Source organism: Ambystoma mexicanum, chromosome 5p (assembly GCF_040938575.1).
Source record: "Ambystoma mexicanum isolate Mex_15411 chromosome 5p, UKY_AmexF1_1, whole genome shotgun sequence".
NCBI lineage: Eukaryota > Metazoa > Chordata > Amphibia > Caudata > Ambystomatidae > Ambystoma > Ambystoma mexicanum.
The window spans coordinates 70,985,258-71,010,800 of NC_090930.1; the positions used below are offsets into that span (position 1 = coordinate 70,985,258).

The following is a 25,543-nucleotide window of genomic DNA, read 5'->3' on the forward strand; positions in this document are numbered from 1 at the left end:
CTTTAATAAGCCTGACTGTCCCATCAATTTCCCAACTGGCAATGCTTAAGGCTTTTCTCTTGTGCTGCATGGTTGAGACTCACAGAACTAAGCCTACACTTTTATCAGATGCCGACTCCACCAACTTACCTGAGCGTCGAGCCTGGCCTCATGCTCCACTGGTATCGCGCCTTTTTGCCGATACCCATTTTTCCGACCGGTGTTTTGCCGCGGGAGTTTTGCTGAAAATTCTCATTTAAATTTTTGGGGGGTGTGGGAAAGGATAAATAAAGGGTTTGTGGGAAGGTAAATGAAAAAAATAAGTTTGGGGCGAACCCCCCCGAAAATAATTTAAAAAAAATGTCAATTAAGTTTTTCGGCAAAATTCCTCTGGCAAAACACCTGTCGGAAAAAAGGGGGTCGGAGAAATGACATGGAACCACTCAGCAATAACATACAAAACAATCTATGCAGGAAATGACATAGATATGAACACAAATCACTTTCTTTAGCATTAAAAACATGTAGTTTACACAGTAGATCTAGTGCTCAATCTCACGCAACATACTAAATAAAGCATTTAATAAATAGTTTTTAGGAAATTATGTGAATGTACTTTTCTCTATATATGTAATTCTCTAGGTGTGTCTGTACATTGGGCTGGAGGACATGTAGGCAGCGACATCCTTACCCCCATATATGGGGTAGTAAACATACATTCAGGAAGAAACATGTCAGCTCTCTGGCCCCAATATTTGGTTCATGGTTACAAACACTGGAAAGTTAGGGTGAGTGTTCTGAAAAGTTCAAAGAGCAGCGGCCGCTGTGTGCATTATGTACTTAGTGATTCAAGCATACAGCCCTTTCATCACAGGCATATCTGTCAACATATAAACATGTGTGGGCAGTCCCATGTTCCTGAAAAGCTCTTTGGCTGTATTACTTCTTTTCTGTGCTATGTCTTCCCTTCCCCTTCGGGGTATTTTGAAAGAGTACAACAGGAGTGCACTTGACTGTCCTTCTTGGAATGATAACCTATCAGAAAATAATGATTAGGGTTATTGTAGGTTTTGATCAAGTGCTTTGCTCGGTTAGACTATTATTCTCATGACGGCAATGAAGTGATTATGAGAAATGAACATTGTACATTTTTTAAAAGATCCAGAGGACAATGGGGGTCATTCCGAGTAGGGCGGTAAGGGTTAACGGTCACCGGTAACGAGACCGGTGCCGTTAAACCCTTACTGCCCTATTCTGAGTTCCCTTTGCGGGTTGGTACTTAACGCCTGCTTTTTGCAGGCGTTAAAAAACCAACCCGCAAAGGGACCTAGGAGCTAATTACGGCACCGTAATTTATGGTGCCGTAATTAGCGCCTTCCCCATTCCCATTGAGCACTATGGGCCAAAAATGGGAATGGGGAAGGGCCCATGGTGAATGGGGAATAACCGCCCCCGCCAACCTTGGAATGGGGCGGTAATTCCGCCATTCATCATGGCGGAGTCGGAAAAATAACGGCGTCAACCAAGGCGCTAATAGCGCCTTGTTTAACGGCAGGGTCGGAATGAGGCCCAATGTTAGTACAATGACATCATTTCCTTTATTTATACCTTATTTTACCCGAGAATACACACCTTCTAGGTTCTAAAAATGTCCCCCCTTCTTAGAAAGTGGCACACTCAGATTAAAACTAGATAACAATTTCCCCTGGGTGCACCAAGGCCATGTTTAATCCTGCTGGCCCCTGACTGTTTGATTGTGATGCTGAATCTGTACATTTATTTATTTATTTGTATTTTTAAAGCGCACATCAGCCCTGGGCCATGCATGTATTACGGTATGCAGTACACCCTAATAATTAATACAAGATCGAAAATAACTAACACAATGGTAGCCCCTTTTGCCTGGTTCCCAGATCTTTTAGAAGGTGTGTTTTCATAAAGTAGGCACCCAGCGCGGAGCCTTCCTGCCTCCCACTCAAGTCCCATCATGTGGACAATTTGCATTCCATGTGGGGGCGACATTCCTGCAGCACACACGCAATGGTTACAGACACTTTGATGCTAGGGAGGGCGTTTTGAAAAAATAAAGTTAGCAACTAGCTCAATTAGTGATTCAAGCATACAACCCTTATATTACAAGCACGTTTCTCAAAGTTGCGTGTGTTATTACATTCCCAAAATGCTCTTTGATTTTATGCAAAGCAGGTGAAAATCTCATTGGCACTATTTTTCAACTTCCTTTTTTTCTAAGTGTACTTTGAAAATGTACAAAAGGATTTGAGCGAATTGTCGATTTTTGAATTACAACCTATCCAAAAATATTCCTTAGTTACTCCAGGTTTTGATGATGTGCTTTGCTTGGTAAGAAAAGTGTAACATTCATGTAATGACTAAAATATGTAATAGAAGTGATCATTAGCAATTCACATTATAAAATGTTTTAAAGATCCAGTTTACAATATTAGTGCAATTAAATGATGCCTTTTTAATACCTTATTTCTCTATGCTGCTCACCATTCTATTTCTCAAAATGTCCTTCCTTGCTGGAAAAGATCATTCTTAGAATAAACAATAATCAGTTTCTTCTGCGTCCGCCAATTTTTAATTGTACCTACTCACCACTGAATGATTGGTAGTGCTGCTTAACCTGAGCAATTGTTACAGTTACAGTGTTCAAAAACACTTATAATCAACAAAAAAAGAAAATATCAAGCACAATTGCAGACCATGCAGCCTGGTCCTTTGGTCACTAATAAGGTGAGTCAGAAACCCAGCACTCCCCCAAAAATCCTATCCAGGTGTCCCTCATCTTCCCCTGTATGGACAGTGTGTCTTCAGTGCACTGGTGCAGACTTGAACTCCGCCGGTCCAGGAAGGAAAGAACCAGAAGACAGGCCTTCTCTGTTTATGCCCCAAGACTCTGGAGCCTCTTCCCTGTCAAAATCAGACTCGTCCCCTCGCTTCTACAGTTCTGGAAGGAGCACAGGACCATCCTTTTCGATGAATGGCCCCTCCCTAACACCTAGGCCAACACACCCTCCACTCCCCACCCTACCTGAGACTGAGTGATCTACTCTCCACAGTGTTTTTCCCTGATTTCTTTTAGATCCCTTGCTACCAAACCAAACTCCCTCCCCTTCCCCTGCTATCTACCAGCTCCTTTGTTTCTCTGTTTCCTTCCCCATGTGCTTCCCCTATGATTGTAAAGTGCGCTGTTGCTTCCTGAAGCTGGGCCCATGCTAGAGAAATACCTAAATAATAATAGTGAATTTCCTGCAGGACACACAAAATGGCAATGTATTTCTCCAAATCGAATGCCAGGTCCCACCGCAAGAATGTCTCTCTGATTTCTTCTCTCATTTTACTTTTTGTATTCCTATATATTTTTATAGTGCACGCCTGGAGCATTGTACAGGTCACAGAACAAAACTGGTGGTGAGAATGTAACAATTCATCAAGAAAACATTTATTTATATATAAGATACTGGTAGGTAGGTTGTAGTTGATAGCACTAGCCTTGAGGTTATAAATGAGTTATTGATGTGCTAAGTCAGCATAAAAAATTATTTATTCTGGAGTGCTCGATGAAACACTTCAGCCAACACGTGTTTCGACTCTTGGTCTTTGTCAAGGCTATGCTTGTGTCTTGGACTAGCCCTAATGGTTGCATGTGGTAATCCAGTTGCTACAATGCTTAAGAAGCAGGTAAGAATCAGTCCTGTTAGTGAGACAGTCAATTCTGTGCACTTTGGCAATATTGATAGTTTAATTTGGCAATAATTGCTGCTTTATAATAACATCCTAATAGATACAGGTTGCTGAAAAGGAACCGTCCCACGTGTTTTTCTCATCTATATATATATATATATATATATATATATATATATATATATATATATATATATAAAGTTTCTGTACTCAGCTGATGGAATTTATCAGTGTTAGGTTGCCCTCTGCTGTCCAAGTGGCAAAGTGCACCTCTGTGTGCCCTTCAAATTCAACAACATCTATCATTTTAAGAAACAGAATGAGCAAGGTTCTACGTGGTCTACATTTGGAATCATTTCAAGTGACTTCTTTCCACCCCCACGTCTCTTCACACAGGGCACGGTGGTTCCAGTGTCAATAAACAGTTAAATACTGGTTCAATGTTTCAGTCTCTAAAGAGCGAAACGCTGTAGGGCGAATGCCTCCTCATGAGCTAAAACTGAAAATAGGTGCTGTAATTATGCTACTATGCAATCTTATGCCATCACAGGGACACTGCAATGGAACAAGGTTGACAATTACGCATCTACAAAGACACATCATAGAGGCCTGTGTAATCGGTGGAACTTAGATACAGTTCTTATACTGTGCATACCCCACATTCCATATGACACAAATATGCCTTTCAATTTCAAAAGAAGACAGTTACCTATACTTTTAGCCTTTTCAATGACCATTAATAAGTCACAGGGACCTATGCCCCTTGCTGGAACCGATCAGTGGTCATTTTGATATTTAAGAAGGGGGACAGAAGTTATTCTACGAATTAACTGCCGATATTGACCTTTAAAATATGGTAGAATGGCGTATGTTAGCAGGGAATGGCTAGTTAGTATTAATGGATGAGGGTGTGCACACTATAGTCAGAATTTAGGTTACACCAAGGTGTTGTTGGAAGAGTCAAGCCAAGTCTTGTGTTCTTTCCTAAACTGAAGGAGACGTGGAGCATTCGGGATTCCCGCCGGGATGGAACTCCGGAAGAGTGGAGCGTAGCATGAGAAGGACTGTTTCCTAGTTTTCTCCCACGAGACAGTGGTTTGGCCGTCAGGTAGGCAGCCTGCCCAGATTTGATCCAGATCCTAGCCAGGATGGTGAGTCAGTATAAATCATGCAAGTTGAGGATGATGTGGTCAAATTTCCTAGAGCCAGGGATGTACCATGCCACAGCATGATGGTCCGCTTAGTGGGTGGGGTCAGGTAAGTGGCCAGGACCTTTAGATGTAATTGTGCATCTCCTTACTGATGGATCAAAACCAATTCTAGGTGAGCCCTTTTTTGCCTTCATTCCCACTTCCTCAATCTTAGACAACTGTTGCTCTCCACCCCTTCCCCATTTATATATCTTTGACACATCTTCACTCTTTGCCTGTTCATGTCGTTAACCCTGCCCTCCAATCACATTGGCGGATGTTCAGCCCAACTGCCTCCTCTGAATTATATTTCACAGGAGTCTCCCTGTGGTGCTGGACATGGCTGAGCACTGGGATGTATGGTAATGGTAATGTTTATTTATAAAGCGCCTATACACAAGGCAAGTGTTTCAAAGTGCTCAAGGAGGGTGGGAACATGAGGAACAAACAACAGTCGTTCAGAGCCCTTGAAATTCTGAGACGATAATTGTCTGCACAGGCAGAGAAAATGCAAATAATACAAATAACAGTTGAGACACGGCAAATAGGTCTGACGATGATTTGACAAGTTTACCAAGTGCAATTAAGGGGTGAAGACAGGGGAGAACAGACAGACGATCTTCAGGCAAAGGTGCATTCGGATCATGCAAGTGCACAGACTGTTACAGGGAGCGGGAGGTTCAAGTGCGCCCAGTCGGTGGAGACTGGGGTAAGTGCAGAGAGGGCCACTCTCTAGGGTCAGTTCACAAGTGCAGTGAGAGTGGGGCGAGTGCAGGGCCCTGAGGCAAGTGTGAGAGAGGTCTGGCGGGGGTACCAGGGACCTATGACACTTTGAGGTACACCAGGCGGCCAGTCAGCAAGCTGTGGGTAAGAGGAGGGAGAGTGGGAAAGAGCAGAGAGCTAGGTTAGCAATGTTGAGGGAGAGAGATGGAGGTGGAGAAGAGGAAGTTCTTGACGAGTTTCCGGATCTTAAGGAGTTCAGGCTCAAGATGGGGGGAGGCTATTCCAGATGGAGGCCCCTGCTGAGGATAAGGATCTCCCTGTAAATCTCGGCTGGGTGAACCGGCTCACTCGCAGACGGTTGGAGGTAGATGAGCAGAGGGCTCGGGAGGGACAGTATTTAGGTAGGCAATGTTGCAGGTAGGTAGGTCCTAGGCCCCAGAAAGCCTTCTGGACAATGCAGAGGGTCTTGAACTTGATCCTTGCAGCCACTGGGAGCCAGTGAAGGGATTTAAGCAACAGAGAGATGCGGTCCATGAGCTTGAGGCCAAGGATAAGTCTTGCGGTTCTGTTCTGAATGAGTTGCAGAGGGCGTATGGTAGAAGCAGGGAGGTTGAGGAAGAGGCTGTTGCAGTAGTCCAGCCTAGAGAGAACCAGAGCTCTGGAGACAGTGAGCTGCTGGGTGAAAGTGAGAGGAGGTGTAGCTGATAGTTAAACTTTTGAGAGATGTCCAAAATGTAAGAGGAGAAGGAGAGAGTGGAGTCGAAGATGACCCCAAGGTTTTTAGCCTTGCAAATGGGCACAGGGCCAAGGTAGGCTGGCCAGAGTGAAAGTGGGAAGGTGGGAGTAGGAGTCCCAATGCGAATTATCTCGGTCCTACTGGCGTTGAGGCAAAGGTCATTTGCAGCACACCATGACTGGGTAGCAGACAGACAAATATGAGCGAGGAGAAGAAGGTGGCTGAGGGAAGCCTGAAAGATAGTTACGTGTCATGCGCGTAGCACTGGAAGTTAGAGGAGAAGGTGGAAATCACTTGTAGGCATATAGACGTTGAAGAACCAGGGGAATAGGTTAGATCCCGTGGGAACGCCACAGGTTGAGAGACCGATAGTCGAGAGAAAGGCTCTGAGTTCCACCCGGGATGGGCGGTCGGAGAAAAGGGAGGTTAACCACGCCAGAGCCTGACCTGTGATTCCCAGGGTGTCACAGAGACGTGTGATCAGGATGTTGTGGTTAACCATGTTGAAGGCAGAGGAGAGGTCAAGGAGAATGAGGACAGATGGAGTGTTAGTGTGAAGCTTTGAGAGCGGGTCTTCACAGGTGTACAGAAGAGCAGCTTCCGTGCCTCTGGATGCTCTAAAGCCAGACTGATGGTTGTGGTAGCACCCATTAGATTAGGTTTGGATGGTCAGCTGAGAGATAGCCAACACTTCCAGGAGTTTGCCCAGGAAAGGATTGATAGAGATAGGGTGGTAGTTTGACAAATGGAGGGATCGGCAGAGGGTTTCTTGAGCAGAGGGTGCACAAGGGAGTGCTTAAGCGCCGTTAGGAAAACTCCAGTGGAAAAGCAGAGATTGTAGAGATCAGCCAATGCTGGGGCGAGAGAGTCAATGTTGCCCTTAATGGTTTTGGAGGGGCAGGGGTCCACCTGTTTGGATGAAGCCTTCATAGACCGGACTTGTCTCGCAATCTCATCAGGTGAGACGGGGGAGAGAGAGGAGAGGGTAAGTGGAGGGGGGCCAAGGGAGGCTCCGGTGTTGGTGTATGCTGTGGTGTGGTAGGGTGGGAGGAAAGGATGTCTTGGGTTTTTCTGATGAAGCATGCAGCCAGGGCCGAGCAAAGGTCCTGGGTGGGTGTGACAGAAAAAGATGCTGTTGCAGGATTGGCCAGTTCCTTATAGAGTTTGGAAAGTTTGGCCCTGTTATTTGATGCCGCTTAGATGTGGGCTTGAATAAAGGCTCTTTTCTTGGAGAGGATGCAGAGTCGATATTGCCTTTGAAGGAGGTGGCAGGCCAGTTTGTCAGAGGGTTTGCCCGACAAATACCTTTCCACTCAGCTGCATCAACACTTGCGTTTTAGGGCAGCCAGATCAGAGTCGGACCAAGAGTTGCACTTTTTGGGAGGCTTCAGACCAACCCTAAGTGACAGGGGCAAGAGTAACAAGCGTGTTGGTGATAGAGAGATTGAGGTTAGCTAGGGCTGTGTCAGGGTGGGAATCAGCCACAGGAATGGGAGGAGAAGAGTAGGTGGAGGTAAAGGCAGCCACTGTCACTTTTCTCATAGGTCTGGTGACTTTGAAGCTGAGTGGCTGTGCTGGGTGTGCCGCTGCAAAAGGAGTGGCAAGCTTCAGGTGAGTTGAGAGAAGAGAGTGGTCAGTCCAGGAGAGAGATAGTGAGAGGGATCGAGAGAGGGATGTCAGTACAGACGAGAGCATCCCGCGGTGTGTGTCGAGCCATAGGGTAGGATGGAGAGGGAGAGGGAGTTGCATAGCTTGCGGAAAGGACCTGAAGAGTCAGGAGAGTCCAGGTGGATGTTGAGATCACCCAGCAGGAGGAGTTGAGAGGAAGAGGAAAGTAGAGAGGGGGCCAGGTCAGCCCATTCTGAGAGGGAGAGAGTGGACTGTCCTGGTGGTCGATAAAAGGTGGCCAGAAGGAGAGAAGATTTCAGTGAGAGTGAGAGCCTGTAGACTAGGCATTCATGGGAGGAGTAGACCTGAGTAGGGATGATGCACACAGGTATCCATTCTGGGAAGATCAGTGCCTCTCCACCACTTGTCTTCTTTGGCCTGGGCGCAGAGAGGGTTTTGTAGCATTCAGGGAGGAGTGTGTCAAAGTTCGTGACTGAGCTATCCTTGAACCATGTCTCCGTGATGGCGAGCACATCAAGATCCATGAGTTCAAGGAGGTTGCAGATGTCAGAGGAGTGTTTGACAGTGGAGCAAGTGTTTAGCGTGGCAATGTCGAGCAGCTTGCCATCATTGAAGGTCTTCCGCGGGGGAGGGTCACAGGGGACGGGTGTCATACTAGGAGATGGGAGATTACTACGTCTTAGAGTCCTGGTCCCCTAAGTAAGACTCATCTGTCTCTCCTTCAATAAATTAGACATATAAGATTGTCCTGTGTCTACCAGATGATGAATTAGATACATTCTCCCCTGTATATACATTGCTTCTTTCAATGCTCTTGTAAATATGTATATACTATCGGTCCCACCCGTTGTTGGACGGGTCTGTAGCTGACATGCACGTGGGGGCAGTGCTCTAGATAAGATTTTGGCATGAGAGTATTTGATTCCCAATCTTTAGAATTAGAGAGTAAATCCAATTTCAAGAGAGTAAAAATTAGTTTCCTCCTTCGCAAGAGATCAAAACTGCCTGACAACTATCCAATTTGTGCGTAAATGAAAAACTGTGTTCGAAAATGTTAGTGAAAAAGAACTTGTCGATGCGTACTACCCAGCTTCATCTTCATGATACTTGGACTCCAAAACTCTGTTAAGAACTACTACAGATGCCAGCTAGTGACATCGTACATCAAGTCCCTCACTCTACCAGCATCACTTCTCTGCCTCTGGGGCCTACGGTTGCTGCCTGGCACTACCTGCTTGACAGCCACTCCATGTTTGTACTCCATCTCTCCTTCCCTTTGCTGCTTGGTATCCCCAGTCTCTCACTTACTGATGCTCTGGCTGTCACTGTTAAGGGCCGGAATGCCACATTTTGCGGTCTGTTGCTCGGTCGGTCTGTCTTTCCCATCGCTGCATTCTATTATTGTGGTTTCCCTCCCATATCTTGCTGTATCGGTTGATATAACTCCTCTTCCTCTCTCATGTCATTACTCTGGCTATATCTGTTTTTTTGTACTCTTTGGGTTTGCTACTCCTTTTGATTATCTTTCTTGCACTGCCTCTTAAGTTATTGGCCCGCCTTTCCCTAGCCTTGCTTTTCTAATTCCAGCTCTCTCTGCCTGCTGTTGATCTGTTTTCTTATTTTACTGTCTCTAAATGTCTCCTTTGCTCTGCTTCTATACCTCGCTCCTATTGTGTGTGTGTGTATGTGTGTGTCTCTCCTATTATTTACCTGTTTCTCTTCTCACTTTCTTTGTAGACCTCTCTTGTAGCTCATTGGTCTCTCTTCCTGTTGCTCGAATTCCTGTTTTGGATTATCCATTAAGTTCTCTGTTTCGAGCTTAGCAGCACCCATGGGATTTGCTTGTTCTGAGCCATTACAAGTATAGCAGCCCTGATGGAATGTGTCTGTTCTGAGTCATTACAAGTATTGCAGTACTCATGGGATGTACGTATTCTACTTCTGAGACATTACAGGTATAGCAGCCCAGATGAAATGTGTGTGTTCTGAGTCATTACATGTATAGCAGCACTCATGGGATGTATGTATTTTACTTCTGAGACATTAAAGGTATAGCAGCCCAGATGAAATGTGTCTGTTCTGAGTCATTACAAGTATATCAGCTCTCATGGGAGGTACGTGTTCTACTTCTGAGCCATTACAGGTATAGCAACCCAGATGAAATGTGTGTGTTCTGAATCACTGAACCTTTAGTAGTCCTTTTGATATTTGGAAAGCTAACACTCAGTTCTGTTACGATTGAGGGGCCGATTCATGGAACAAACGTGCGCCGAAAATCCCAGCGCAAGCAGGCGCAAGAGGCGCAAGCGTGAGAAAGCAAGTGCACGCGAGCGCGTGCGATTCAAGGAAGGCGCTGTGCTTGGTTCCCACTGGTTGTGCGCCAAATCGGTGCATGTCGCACGTGGGCACACACGTCATCAAATGGCGTGCGCTACACGCACAGTAAAAGCGCACATAGCGCAGCGCACACAACAAAAGTAGACGGAACAGTTGGCGTAACACGCAGAATGGGGAACAACGCGTGAAAAAGAAGGCGTAATTGGGGAAGTACTGCAGGGAACTACACGGAACGCCCACAGGCACGCGAACAACCCGTATTCATGGATACGAATACGGGAAACCCGCGCACGGCAAACGACGCACACAGGCGTGAATGCGTCCGCCACACGAAGGCAGGCAGAAGCGTCCCCGCGCACAGTATAAAAGTGGGCGCAAACAACAAACACGTATATACAGCTACGATGAATGCCCCATTTGTCGCAGCACTGATCGTGGGGCACCGCAGGAGGAGGAGAATAGCCAGGGCACACATTTTTTCACCACTGACAAGCCTTTTTGGGATGCCTGACGACCAGGTCTATGGCAGGTATAGGTTTCCACCCCGTATCATCCTAGACCTGGTCAATGAGTGGGAAGATGACCTTAGATCCCCCACCCTTTGCTCCCAAGCATTGAGCCCCTTGGAGAAGGTGCTCAATGTCCTGCATTTTTTGGCCACTGGGTCATTTCAGCGGACTACTGCCATAGTGGGGGGGGTCTCACAGGCCATGCAGTCATGCTGCCTACACCAGGTCTTGGCAATCATGCAGCGTGCCCCTCAGTCCGCAGGCACATATACATGCCCAGAACACCCGCAGAAAGGCAGGCCATTTCCTGGACTTTTACAGGGTGGCACACTTCCCCAAAGTGCTCGGTGCCATAGATTGCACCCATGTGGCCCTACGGCCACCTGGGGCCACTGAGCACATCTATCGAAACCGCAAGCACTGGCATTCCATCAATGTACAGGTGGTATGCGATGCAAAGGGAAAAATCACCTCTGTCTATGCAAACTACCCTGGCTCCACCCATGAAAGTTTCATATACAGAAGCTGGGCAGCATGGCGACACATGGCTCCTAGGTGAGTACAAATGCCCTTGCACATGCATGCATGTCACACACACACACACACACACACACACACACACACACACACACACACACACACACAAATACACAAACCCCAATAATCACAACCATTATCACCTCTCCAGGGGACAGTGCTTACCCTCTGAGCAACCACATGATGACGCCGATCCGGAACCCCACCACACCACCCCAGGTAAGATACAACGCGGCCCATATTGCAACTAGGGCCATAGTGGAGCGCACATTCGGAATGCTCAAGTCACGCTTCCGCTCCGTTGACCGCTCTGGCGGGCAGCTACTCTATGCACCCCCAGTAGTGTGCAGGATCATTGTGGCAGCATGTGTCCTGCACAATGTTGCAGCACGGCAGGGCGTACCGGTGGACATGGTGGTGCCCCCACACCCCCAACCACAGGCACAGGCGCTGCCCATGGGTGGGGATAGGGCACATGGCGAGGATGCCCGGACCCAGCTTGTGGACACATTTTTCACCTAAACTCCCACCCCTGCGGAGTGCACACAGGCCTGGCACATACCAGGTGACAATCGATGATGACAAAGAGACAGTCAACTGTCACAACCTTACCACCCTGAGTTTGTTGCCATGGAAGTGCCACATTGTGTGCATCCCTAGCTACTTAAACACAAGCAATCCTGTGTGACCAAAAGGCACACATGCAAGGTGTGAATCACACACACCTGCAAAACAGGCCATGACTATCACTGGTATGTCACTCAAACCCTCCCAAAGCACAACATGACATGGCAAGCAATAGCCATACACCAACACAGTACCAATAAGGTACACATTGACATGTGAAAAAATGTAAATTGGCATCAGACAATGATGCCTGACATGGAATCAGATGAAATGACTGACCAACAACCTCCCACCCAAAAGAAGTCATACCCAAATGCATTCCAAAAGTGGAAGTTGTAACATAACAATGAATGCCTGTCTACATGCACATTGTGCATTGAAAAATCAACACCGCAGCTTCTGTGTGACGTGTCCACCTCCTGCAACACACTGCTCAGTGCACAGCACAGTTAACAGCCATTGCGCGTGATGAACACCCTGAGCATCACTTCTTAATGACAAACCACATCAAAAAGCAAATTAGGCATGTACAGGATCCACAATTGGTCATAAGACATGTGCTGCAGGGACACAGTGGGCACCAGAAGGAAAACAGAGTGTACACGTGGACATCGAAGGGTGGTTGTACATGTAGTGCATTATAGTGCGAGTGTGTGTGTCAGTAGGGACATGCGCTCAATACATGCATGTGCAATTAAGTGACCATCAGTGTCCTCATCACATGTGAACATTGTCAATGTGTACACCCCAGCATGTCAAACCACAACTGTACCCTCACACCTGCAAGGTAAACACAACACATGAACAGCCATTGATCAGCAGAACACATCATGTACATAGGATACCACAATTACAATGTCAGGGTGCCCATCACACTGCCGGGCAAGGCAACTATCACCAACAAAGCACCACCCCTCCCTCACAAATCACCATGACCCACTGAACAACTGCACCGGGGTTATGGAGCCTTCATCCTTGAATTTCACCTGGCCACAGGATCACCCTTCCCCTTTGTCACCATCTCCCACCTTGTGTGTAAAAAGTTGCCTGCACCCTCAGAGTCCACCTTGATTTGCAAAAACACTACATCCAAGAGAACTCAAAGCAGGCCAACACAGAAGCCAAGCAAAAAGCCTGCAGGCAGTAAAACAAACCAGAACAGCCTCCAGTAGATGACTTGAAGTAGCAGTACCTCACAAAAGCCAAGTACTACCACAATGATGTAACAACCAAGGTAGCACAGTAAAACAATGTCACAACAGGATGTGTACCATGTGTGGTACATAACATAGAATGAAGCACCACAAACGGATGTGTACTGTCACTGCTCCCGTGTACAGGCACAAGAGTGGCACGAACCAACCACCCCCACCTTGGTCTGGGTGGCTGCAAGGTCAAACTCACACAGGCCTCTGAGACCCTGGTGGGGAAGGAGGGTCAGGTATATGGAGTCGGGACAGGCGTTGGCATACTGGATAACTGGAATGAGGGGCAGGAGAGGGGAGTAGGATTGACACGGGAAAGTAGGGAATGGCCAAGAATGTAGTACTCACATTAACACATACACAATCATACGAAACTTGTTCATCATAAACATAGCAGCAATTCACTGAAATGGAAGGCAAAGAGAAACTTATCTATGGGGTGAGTGTTGGCCTCCTGCCTGCGCACTCTCAGGTCCAGTAACAGGAGCACTTCAATGCTGCAAAGAGAGCCACTGTTAAAAATCTGTGCGTGCCCATAACACACACACACACCACCAAATATGCCCCAAAGTAACAAACTACTCTACAAACAGACAATCTGGTGTGGATGCTTCGTACCCATACATAACATTACCCCTGTAATAGTTCATACTCAGTCAATGCAGTAAGTCAGGCGCTGGTGGGTGCGTGGCAAATGGAACACCAATGTGTCACGAATCACACAACATGCAATGTTCCCTGGGTAAGCAGACAGATGCATATAGCAAGGTATGACTTCCAAACAAGTTGTGTTCCACCATGACCCAAATAAAGTAGGCAGTGCATGTTTCAAATTCTACATGGAAATGAAATGCACTGCACCCGAGTCTGTCCCTTGCCGTCTGTCCCTGTCAGCTGCTTCTTTCCATGTCTCGGAACGCTACATAGGTGATACAAGCGCCTCAATGGACCATGGTGGACCGGAGGGAATGTGCCACTGCCCCTGCAGGTGCCCCAGGCAACCTTACAATCAACTAGCCATGAGTCCACCAACACAGCTGAGCTGTATTGTGCTTTTCAACACCAATATTTATCCAAGTTCACCGTCAGTGCTCCTACTAAGCATGCATGTGCAACTGTCCTGGTGGAAGGTTTGCTGTGTTGTGGCCCCCCTGGGCTGCTCACCTTGCCTCGAGTCCCTTGAAACACGTCAGCAGTTTTCGGATGTATGATTGCAATCCCTGTGCCTCCCTGTGCATGTGGGCACCACCAAACGTGTCCAGATTCCAGACGTCAAATGGCCCATGTCTGCTGGCAAAGGTGGTCTGGAGGCTCATCCCCCTGCAGAAAGGGCATGAAACACATGATTAATGCATTAGATTCATCTGTGTGTGTCTCTTCAGGCATCACATCACTGGACCATGTCAGAGACGTACATCAGAAATCACACCGCAGTCCGTCTTTCACAGCCAAAGTGTGGAACACACTATCTACGGCATGAATTGCAACAAGCACATGTACAGTAAAGATAAGAAACATACTACAAAATGCATAGCAATGAATGTACACATGAATCGTGAAACACCCCATCTAGCAAAAGCAGAACAGTGGTCAATAACACCCCAATCCTCCCCACTAGGGGTGTTAACACAAGTTCCACAGCAGCAGACATGCCACAGATATGACAGTCCAAAGCCCTTGTGTAATAGGCTGTTACACCGAACCATCCTTGCGAGCCCATGGATAAGGGAAGCAGGAGTGGCATATGTGAGTCAAGGACCCCAAGCAGCAAACACATACACAAGACAAGCCTGAAGGGCCCAGCTGGAACAGACAGTGGATGCTTTCAAAAGCCACAAAGCACCACACTGTCACATGAAAGCACAATAGACAAGCAATTTTAAACTATATTAACCAATTACACTAACTACGAAAAACCTATTTTACCTAATTAAACTAACTATCAAACAGAAACTTAACTAACTAAACTAAAAGAAAAATCAAAAATGGCCACATACGACCCGGGGGGGGGGCACCCAGGAAGGGGGAGGTTCAGGGTGCTGCTCAACACCCACATGCGATGATGCTGAGCCAAAAAAATCCCTCCATGGACTCAACGCCTGCACAGCCCGACCTATGTGGGAGATAGATGGTCGTCCGAGTCTGGCTCATCCTGGAAAGGAGGACGTGGCACAGTAGCCTGGCCACGCCTAGCCACAGCTTGCCCCTCGCCGGCAGCAAGTCTGCCAGACGGGTGAGCCTGGTTCTGTGTGGCGATGACTTGTAGGTCTGCATGCAGAACCGCCCGTGATACACGTGCTTCCTCTTGCAAGGTAGCATGTGTAACACAGAGTTCCTCCTTCAAGGCCTGGCTGGACAACCACTGCACCTCCCGGCAAGCCTGTAGCTCAGCCGAGATGGAACGCTCAAGCTGTGCAAACCTCTCCTCTGACTGCTCCCTCTGGGACATCAGAAGGACACCCAGAGTGGATTTGAGGGAAGCATACTCCTCCCTCAGGGCCTCATGTGTGCCTCTGCGTGAGCAGCAATTGCTTGACGCAGAGATGACATTTCAGCCTGGCGTGCCCTCTCTGATGCCGCTATGCCCAGCCTGAGCGAGCGGGCTGAGGACCGTGCCGCCTGCTGCTGGAGAAGCACCTGCCTAGCAGGGGGGAGCACGGATCGGGCCACACGCTCCATGCTCTCAGCGATGTTCTCCATTGCTGCCCCCTGCCGTTCTGAATTGGCAGTCATCTCTTGCTCCCACTCAGTATACAGCGGTTGCGTGCGGCAACCGCGTTGCTGGGCTTGACCCCTGTGTGACCCAAGGACCGGTTGTCCTCGTCGTGTTGGCACCGCCCGCGGCTGCACAACTACATGCCCCTGTCGACGTGATGTCCCAGGCACAACAGTGACTGGTGTGGAGGGTGACCCTGTGTCCCGATCCAACACGGGCGGAGGTTCCAAGACTGTCTGACCCCTCAGTACAGGTGTCGCGGACAGAGGAGTGTCCACCTCAGAATCACTCACCCCTGACACATGGACCTGATGCTCATCCAACTCGACATGGACGTCAGAGTCGTCATCAGGGCTGGACTCATAGGCAGCCAGAGACAAGATGGCCTGTAGCACTTGGGGGGTTTCGTGGCCTGCCACCCCAGGACCCCCACTTGTGCCGGGTTGATGTAGTGATACCAACCCTGTGCCTGGCATGACAACACCATCCTCCGGCTCCATTGCATCATCATCTGAAAAATAGAGAGAAAAAAGGTCACTACACATGTCAGAAACACACAACACACACACACACCGACAACATCAGGCAGACATGTGACACACAAAATAGAACCTGGCATGCATGCTGGGTCAACTTGGAATTGCTTCTGTGATCCGACCTGTTGAAAGGTGGCAGTTTGCATTGAAGTGGGTCTATGCAGTGCAGCCAATGTGTATGTTACTCACTACCTACATGTACAAGTACTTCATGGTGTGTGTCAGAAAATGTGAAGGCAGTGCAAGGTCAACTTCAGGCATCACGTGCAATGTGCATTCAATGGGTAGCATATCTACAAGCAAAGCACCCCTCCACCCAAATGCAAAAGCAGGGATGCCTAGCATGGTATCAAAAGGCTGACCATACACCTGTGTATTGACAGGCAGTGTTGACTGGCATCAACAGCTTAATGTGATTCAAGTGACAACACTGCAAATGATGATGGAACAGTAAGCAGAACACATGATGAAAACTCTGGAGGCCGCCCACGTGTGAAGAAGACACAACAACAGTAGGACAGAGTCATTGGCCATTAAACAGGCTGAGGCCTGTGACCCACCCAGATTGTCAGACCCAAAACATGTGTGCAACGCAGTACTGAGCCACAGTAGACATGGGAAGGCTGATGAAATGCCATGCAATGTATGTCACCCAGGACTTGTATTACAGTGATCATCCAGTCAAGGACACATAGGGGCATGCGTGCAATGCACATGGAGCATGAATGGGCACTCATGTCCCTGCGGGCCATCTGACCTCTGCACAGTACAAGTGAGATACCCTGCATCAAGAACTTAGGCTGTACCACAAAGCATATGTCTGGCAGATTGGTTGCGGGAAGTTAGCATCTACACAGGACGCATTAACAGGGAAGTACCCAATGGCAATATTGAAGCAGACCAGTGCAAAGGTGGAATTGGGGTGCAGAGCGGGGGGTGGAGGGGCAAGGGAGCATGCCTACATGGAGTACCCGCATGCAGGCAGAGGACACATGCACGTCAGTCATGCTATGACATCGTGCCTGTGCTGAGAGGAAGGTCACCCCACGCTACGTGCAGAAGGGCCAGTGAGCTGGGACATGGACCGGAGGGGCATACTGGTAACCAGCATGTGAGTAGGGTGCAATAGTGTTGATGTCGACAGTCCCCGTCTGCTCCACATGTCCACCATCCAGCAGAGCAGATATGCATCACGGAAGCATTGCATTACTTGCACATCCGAAACATGTACACGTCACATATAGTGGCAATCATGCACAACACATCCCACACGTAAAACACACACATCCTCAACAAACACGCATCAACACTCACTGGACTGGGCATCAAAGTCCGGCATCTCTCCCACTCCTTCGACCGATTCAGATAGTATGAACTCCGCAATGAGTGACTCATGCCGAGTGAGGACTTTCTCCTCTGGTGCAGGCCCACCGCCAGTCACCAGAGTCAAGTTGTAATTTGAGGCATGCTTAGCCTTAGCGCTGCGTTTGATGTCATTCCAACGCTTATTGCACTCTTTCGCCGTGCGCACCTCATGGCCGAATGCACTGACATGTTCCACAACATGCTTCCAGTGGATATCACGTTGGGCAGCCGGAGTCTGACTATTGGCACCCACTAGCATGTCACGGCTGTGGCCCCGCACGTAGCCCACGAGGAAGTCCAGTTCCTGGTTGCAGAAAGGCTTCTTCCTCGACGCGCAGGAGGTCGTGGCTGTGTGTGAGGTCCCAGCCTGTGCTGCGGGTGCAGCCTTCCTCCTCTTGGATTGTGGCTCAGACCCTGGCTGGCTAATGCCGCCCTGACCAGTATGGCCAGTGTGTTCAGTGGATTGAGCCAAGGGAGTGGTAGGTGGAGGGATGATCAAAGGCCTGACTTCTGTCAGTGGCAGCTGGGTGCCCTCTAATGGACCCTGCGCAGCAACATCCGATGTGGCAGGGTCATTGACTGCAACTGTCCCGGTTGGCAGACTCACAACCGGGGTGTTGTTGGGTGCATCTGCCCCTGCACTTGCCAACACCCAGCTGTTTGGGGCAGCAGATGACATAACTGCCCCAGGGACACGTGTCTTGGTCAGGGCAGCCCTGCGTGCTCCTACGGTTTCCCTCCTGGCCTGTTGGAAATCTTCCAAGGGCTCTTCAAGTGCCAACACAGCCTGCGCTGGCAGACCCTGAGCCTGGGTGGCTTTGTCCACAGCTGCACCTGCAGCTACCACTACCCTTGGGCCCGTGGCAGTCGATGGAACGGACTGCCGGGTCATATGGGCGCCAGTGCCAGATGCAGAAGCTGCATCTCCCGGAACCACAGGGGGTGGTGGCATGACTGCACCGACACATGGCACGACATCGTGCTCAAGTGGCACACCCATGCCTCTTCCCCCTCTGCGGCTGCCCTGGACACCCTGGAGTCCCCCTACTCCCTGGTCACCCCGGCCACGTCCCTGAGTACGCCCGCCACGAGGGCGACGCCCAGCTGAGGCGCCCCTCACCTTTGGTGTCCTCCCAACCATGGCACAGATGTAGTAGTGCCGGCACAGATGGAGTAGTGCCAATGGGAGGTGTACACCACAATTGACCTGGGCAATTGTAGTGAAGGGGGTGGGAAGCAAGATGTTAACAGCCCTCCTGCACCTGCAAGGCTGTATGTGACCCAGGTGATGTAGTGACGGGTCACGCAACGTTCAGGCACCCCAAAACTGCTGGAAAACAGTGCACGCAACCCTGCAGCCTACGTGCGTGGAATCAACCTCCCGCAGTACGCGGTGGCACCCAAACACGTACGCGTGGGACACGCAGGCTACTATGACATCAAAAATGGTGCGATACACAGGGGCACCCGCAGTGGGAAAAATAGCATGCGCGATTCACCGTCTGACTAGTGCGATGCAGAAAAACACACGTAGCCAAAAACCCCGCCAAAAGAAGAGATACGTCCTTGATAGCTGTGAAGTTGTGATGGCGCGCAAAACAACACGAAGCAGCAACACACGTCGGTCTCCACGAAAAGCACGTACAGCGAACTGCTGGCCCCGCTCTCCTTTAACCCATGCTGAGGGAAACGCCTGCGCGTGTCACGTCACTTACGCGCGTAGGCCCTTTTTTTTTTCGCGCGCGCTCTAATCCACTATGCCCACGTCACGGGGGAAACGCCCGCACACGCCCCCGCGCGTTACGTCACAGAAGCGCTTACGCGCGAAGGGCCTTTGGTCCAATGAAATCGCTGACGCGCTCACGCGCTAAGGTTCTTTCCTCGAATTACACGCTGATGTGCAATTTTTTCACGTGCCAAATCACTCCGTATCAAGCTGGCCACGTGAAAACACACGGAAGACCACACTCCTGCCCTGAAGGCTATTTTCCTGCCCCCCAGATCCCCGAGCATGCTCCCACCTGCCATCTGCTGCTGCCTGCCTGCCTGCTGCCCACGTGCCCTGCTATTTGCTGCCTGCACATCAGCCAGGGGTGCAGTTGCTGTGACCACCCCTGCTGGAACTGAAGACTCCTGACTGGGATACCATCGCTCCACAGCCCAGCCCCAGGACCCAGTTGCCCACCCACACCTGCCTCTGGGGTTGCCATGTCGGGCACACCACCATCTGAGACCACTGGCAACCCCCAGCCAGAGAGGCAGAGGGCCACCAGCTTCACTGCCACCGAAGTTGGTGTTGTGGTGGAGCAAGTCCTGGGGCAGTATGATGCCCTCTTCGGAAGTTTGCGCGCCGACAAGGAAGGACGGACCAGGATCTGGACGGACATCGTGACTGCCATCAACGCGGAGGGGGTGGCAGTCCGCAAATTCCAACATGTCAAGAAGCTCTGGGAGGACTTCAGGTCCAGGACCCTCAACAAGGCCCGGCGCCTCTTGAAGGCAGCGGATGCTAAGGGGCACCGGGGCCACCTGTCGGAACCCCAGATGAGGGTCCTGGAACGCATATGCCCAGCGCTCCACGTCCAGGTCCTTGAAAGGCAGACCCATCTGGAGTCGAGCGGTAAGTGTACATGCATACTGATTGGAAGCTGTGCGTGTGGTGGTGTGCCAGTAGTGTGCAGGTTGCACATGTGGTAGGGCCATGTATGGATGTGTATGTATAAGGCTGTGAGGCTAACACATGTGAGTCCTCTCATGTGTGAGACACATGGATGGTGTATGTGTGGGTAAGCATGCAGGCCAAATGCATATGTGTGAGCACACATGTTTGAATGACTGTGTATGTAAGTTGGCATGGTAGTGGTGTCACACATGGATGTTGGTTCCACCTGCATGTATCTGCACTGTGTACATGTGCATGTGTGTGTATTTGACAAGGGTGCAACAGTGATGCAACATGGATGCATGTGACACTGATATGTAGAAGGCTGATTGCCAGATGTGACATGGATGCCGATCTCATCACTGTGACAGTTGGTGGAGGTGTACACATGCATGTAAGTGTGGTGGCATGTGTGCATGTCTAGTGCACTCCCTGTGTTGCATGTGATGTCTGGCTCACCTTTGCCTGCTCATGGTGTTGTATGTGTATGGAAGGTGCTGGCAGTTGCGATATGGCTGTGGTATGGCTCATGTGTGCAAGTTGAAATGACATGTGTGTTGGCGATTGTGATGCCATGTCTGAGGTTTGCCAATGCCCCTCATGTACAACTGTCATGTGTGTATGTTTCCATTGTACAGGGCCCTGATGCCTGTGTTTTATTTCTCCCTGTCTGCAGCATCAACTGATGGAGAGGGCAGAGAGGGTGCTGTGGAGCCCAGCGGCAGGGATCGCACCGCCAGCCGGAGACGCAAGGCCCGGCTCCCCTCCCAGGTTGTGATCTCGTCGGGGAGTGAGGAGTCCGGTGCCGCATCCCAGGCCACAGCTGCCGAGGGTAGGTCCAAGAGGCGGAGGTCGGAGTTGGACTTCTCGGCAGCAGAAGGGGCAGCCAAGACCCCACAGGGTCCGACGGAGGAAAATGGCATGGAGTCATCCAGGTTGGTGGGGGGTTTGGTGGAGGAGGAGTTCCATGCAATGGACAGAGACGGGGTCTGGAGGTGGGGATTCCACCGGTGCTAGTGGTGCAGCGCAGGGGCAGGAGGCAGCACAGGCCGCAGGGGAGGTGCCTGTGTGTAATCCTGTCCCCGATCCTGTCACTGTATAATCCCGCACCAGCAGGGATGCCTACGTCCAAACCCATTCTCAGGGAGGGGATCGGCTTACACCAACTGGCCTTCCTCTCCCTGCGGATGTGGCTATCCGGCACCGGGTTGAGCCTGTCCTGGGTGGGGTGGCGTTGCGTCAACGTGCAATGCGAGCTGACCTGCAGTCTTTTCATGAAGAGACTGCACGTCTTCTCGCATGGCTCGTTGACTGCGTTGACCCACTGGGACAGCTCACCAGGGCCGGACTCCTCCGTTTTCTTGACCTTGTTCCGACCCCCTCTCACCCTGCGGCCAGGCTGGTGGAGGACACATCCCTGCCACAGTTGGGAGTCGGACGTCCAGCAGGGGTGGCCACCTCAACAACTGCATCCCAGCCGGAGGAGGATGTGCAGGCAGCAGGAGCCAGGGCACAGGCAGAAGCACAGCAGCAGCAACAAGGTGGGAGCCATGATGGCTCGGGGCCTTCAACATCGGAGGGGCAGGCATCGGCCAGAGGGCAGGAGGACCCAGGACGGGAAGTGTCTTCCATGTGGCAGCGGTTGGGCCATGCTATAGATGCGGAGCGGCAGCGGGCGGAAGAGGCACGGCTCACAATGGTCAGGGCGGAGAACTTCATGCATAGGGCCCTGAGGCGGGCCGAGTGCCTCGAGGCCATTTCAGGGACCTGGAGGTCCAGATGTCATCCTCCCACGAACCCTCGGGGCCTTAGAAGAGGACCGCCTCCGGGGCATCGAGCAGGAGTTCAATGATGCCCTGGCCCGGGAAATCAGAAAGTGAGCCGTTGGACTAGCCCGCTGCCATTGTAAATAGTAATATAGTGTTAGGTTTCCTTGTGTTTTTCGTTTCATTTGGGGCGCTTGGACAATGCCCCACCTTTTTGTATATAGTTGTTCATTGTGTAGGGTTTTTGTAGGTTTCCTTTCAATGGTTGGGCTCATGGACCCTGGATTTGTACTTTGTATATAGTTCCATAATGGATTTCACTTCATTTGCCTTTTTTTTAACCAAGGATCAATGGATTTTTCTTTTTTTTCACTTTGGATTTGATTTGACGGACAGACTCTTTGGACCCTTTGCTTTTGGATTGATTTTTATTCTGGTTTTACACATCATCTTTTTCATATTTTGGACATGCAGCTTTTTATTTATTATTTACATTATTGTGTGATTTCATTTCATTCCCTTGCTTTTGCGTGTAATATATTTTTATTTGATCCTTCATTGTGTGGTATGCTTTCCTTGGTTTCCTGCATGTCACGATGCATGTTTTCTCATTCACTTGCACCCATTGTGTGTGTGTGATGGACATGTATTGATGTGCATACTTGCCATTTGGGATGTTTCATGTGATGGGGATTTCAATGTGGGGTGTATGTAATACTTGGTTGTGTGTTTCGACTGGGGTGGCGTGGGGTGGGATTTGGGTGTCCATTAGGCCCATGATTGTGGATCGTGATGACATGTTGTGGGGGACATGAGTGGGGGCCTGCTGGCAGGTGCCCCGCACTGCTGGGGGGTGGGGGTGCAGGGGGACATGAGTGGGACATGAGTGGGGGCCTGCTGGCAGGTGCCCCGCACTGCTGGGGGGTGGGGGTGCAGGGGGACATGAGTGGGACATGAGGGGGGGCCTGCTGGCAGGTGCCCCGCGCTGCTGGGGGGTGGGGGTGCAGGGGGACATGAGTGGGGGCCTGCTGGCAGCTGCCCCGCACTGCTGGGGGGTGGGGGTGCAGGGGGACATGAGTGGGACATGAGGGGGGCCTGCTGGCAGTTGCCCCGCACTGCTGGGGGGTGGGGGTGCAGGGGGACATGAGTGGGACAGGAGTGGGGGACTGCTGGCAGGTGCTCCGCACAGCTGGGGGGTGGGGGTGCAGGGGGACATGAGTGGGACATGAGTGGGGGCCTGCTGGCAGGTGCCCCGCACTGCTGGGAGGTGGGGGTGCAGGGGGACATGAGTGGGACATGAGTGGGGGCCTGCTGGCAGGTGCCCCGCACTGCTGGGGGGTGGGGGTGCAGGGGGACATGAGTGGGGGCCTGCTGGCAGGTGCCCCGCACTACTGGGGGGTGGGGGTGCAAGGGGACATGAGTTGGTGATCAGTGGTGCAAGCGGACAGGTGGCTTGGCTGGGGTGCATGCCTATGGTGGATGGGCTGCCTGCGGGACATGACCAGGGGTGCAGGGTAGTCTCCTGTGGTGTGGTCTGCCTGCAAGGGCCGTGGAGGGTGTAGAGGGAACACCTGGGAGGACCCACACTGCCAATTCACGTGTAGGACTCCCCACGCACCCCTGAAATTCACGTACCCCGCTCTGACAGCAAAATCGCGTGTGAAACTTCCTGCGAACCCCAGTAATACACGTACCCCACTCGCACAGGGCCTATTGTGTGTGAAACTTCACGGGAACCCCAGTAATACACGTACCCCACTCGCACAGGGCCTATCGCGTGTGAAACTTCACGCGAACCCCAGCAATACACGTACCCCACTCGCACAGGGCCTATAGCGTGTGAACCTTCAGGCGAACCCCAGGAATATTGGCCCAGTGCGAACGAGCGGGATACGTGTAGGTCTGGGGTACAGCGTGAAGTTTTACACGCAAAAGGGCCCTGTTGAGCGCAGTACATGTATTACTGGGGTTCGCGTGAAGTTTTACCCGAGATTTCAGCAGGGTACGTGTATTCCTGGGGTTCGCGTGACATTTCACTCGCGATTTCAGCAGGGTACGTGTATTACGGGGTTCGCGTGAAGTTTCACCCGCGATTTCAGCAGGGTATGTGTATTACGGGGTTTGCGTGAAGTTTCACCCGTGATTTCAGCAGGGTACGTGTATTACGGGGTTCGCGTGAAGTTTCAGCCGCGATTTCAGCAGGGTACGTGTATTATGGGGTTCGTGTGAAGTTTCACACGCGAAAGGGCCCTGTTCGAGCGGAGTACGTGTATTTCAGGGGTGCATGGCAAGTTTTACACGCGAACGGGCAACGCCCGTGCACAATTCGTTACAGACGTGCTTACGCGCTAAGGGCCTTTGGTCCAATGATATCACGTACGTGTGCTGATGCGCTTACGCGCTAACGGCCTTTCCTCGAATTACACGCTGACGTGCAAGATTTTCACGTGCCAAATCACTCTGTATCAAGCTGGCCACGCGTACACACATGGAACACCACGCTCCTGCCCTGAAGGCCATTTTCCTGCCCCCAAGAGCCCCGAGCACGCTCCCACCAGCCATCTGCTGCTGCCTGCCTGCCTGCTGCCACGTGCCCTGCTATTTGGTGCCTGCACGTCAGCCATCTGCAGGGGTCCAGTTGCTGTGTCCACTCCTGCTGGAACAGAAGACTCCCGACTGGGATTCCATCGCTCCGCAGCCCAGCCCCAGGACCCAGTTGCCCACCCACTCCTGCCTCTGGGGTTGCCATGTCGGGCACATCTCCATCTGGCACCACTGGCAACCCCCAGCCAGAGAGGCAGAGGGCCACCAGCTTCACTGCCACCGAAGTTGGTGTCCTGGTGGAGCATGTCCTGGGGCATTATGATGCCCTCTTCAGAACAAGATGCGCCAACAAGGAAGGACGGGAGAGGATCTGGGATGACGCAGTGGTTGCCATCAACGCGGATGGGGTGGCAACCCGCAACTACCAACATGTCAAGAAGCACTGGGAGGACTTCAGGTCCAGGATCCTCATAAAGGCCCGGCGCCTCGCGGAAGTGGGCCGGGTCAGCCTGAGCAACATCCAGATGAGGGTCCTGGAACGCGTAGGCCCAGCGCTCCACGCCCAGATCCTTCGGAGGCAGACCCGTCTGGAGTTGAGCAGTAAGTGGCCAAGCATTGCTGTGTGAGACAGGGCATGTTGCAGTGTGCTGGTAGTCTGATACTTGCCTGTATGTGTGACATAGGCCATGTATGGATGTGTGTGTGCAGGGACATCATGGTCATGCATGTGAGACCAGTTATGTGTGAACCACATGGTAGGTGCATGTGTTTTAA

General features: G+C 50.8%; 1 protein-coding gene across 2 annotated transcripts in view; it reads left to right on the forward strand.

Annotated features, from left to right (window-relative positions):
• Positions 1–25,543, forward strand: part of LOC138480740 (phosphatidylinositol 3,4,5-trisphosphate 5-phosphatase 2-like) — a 767,550-nt gene that overhangs the window by 403,555 nt on the left and 338,452 nt on the right. The gene's annotated exons all lie outside the window — the stretch shown is intronic.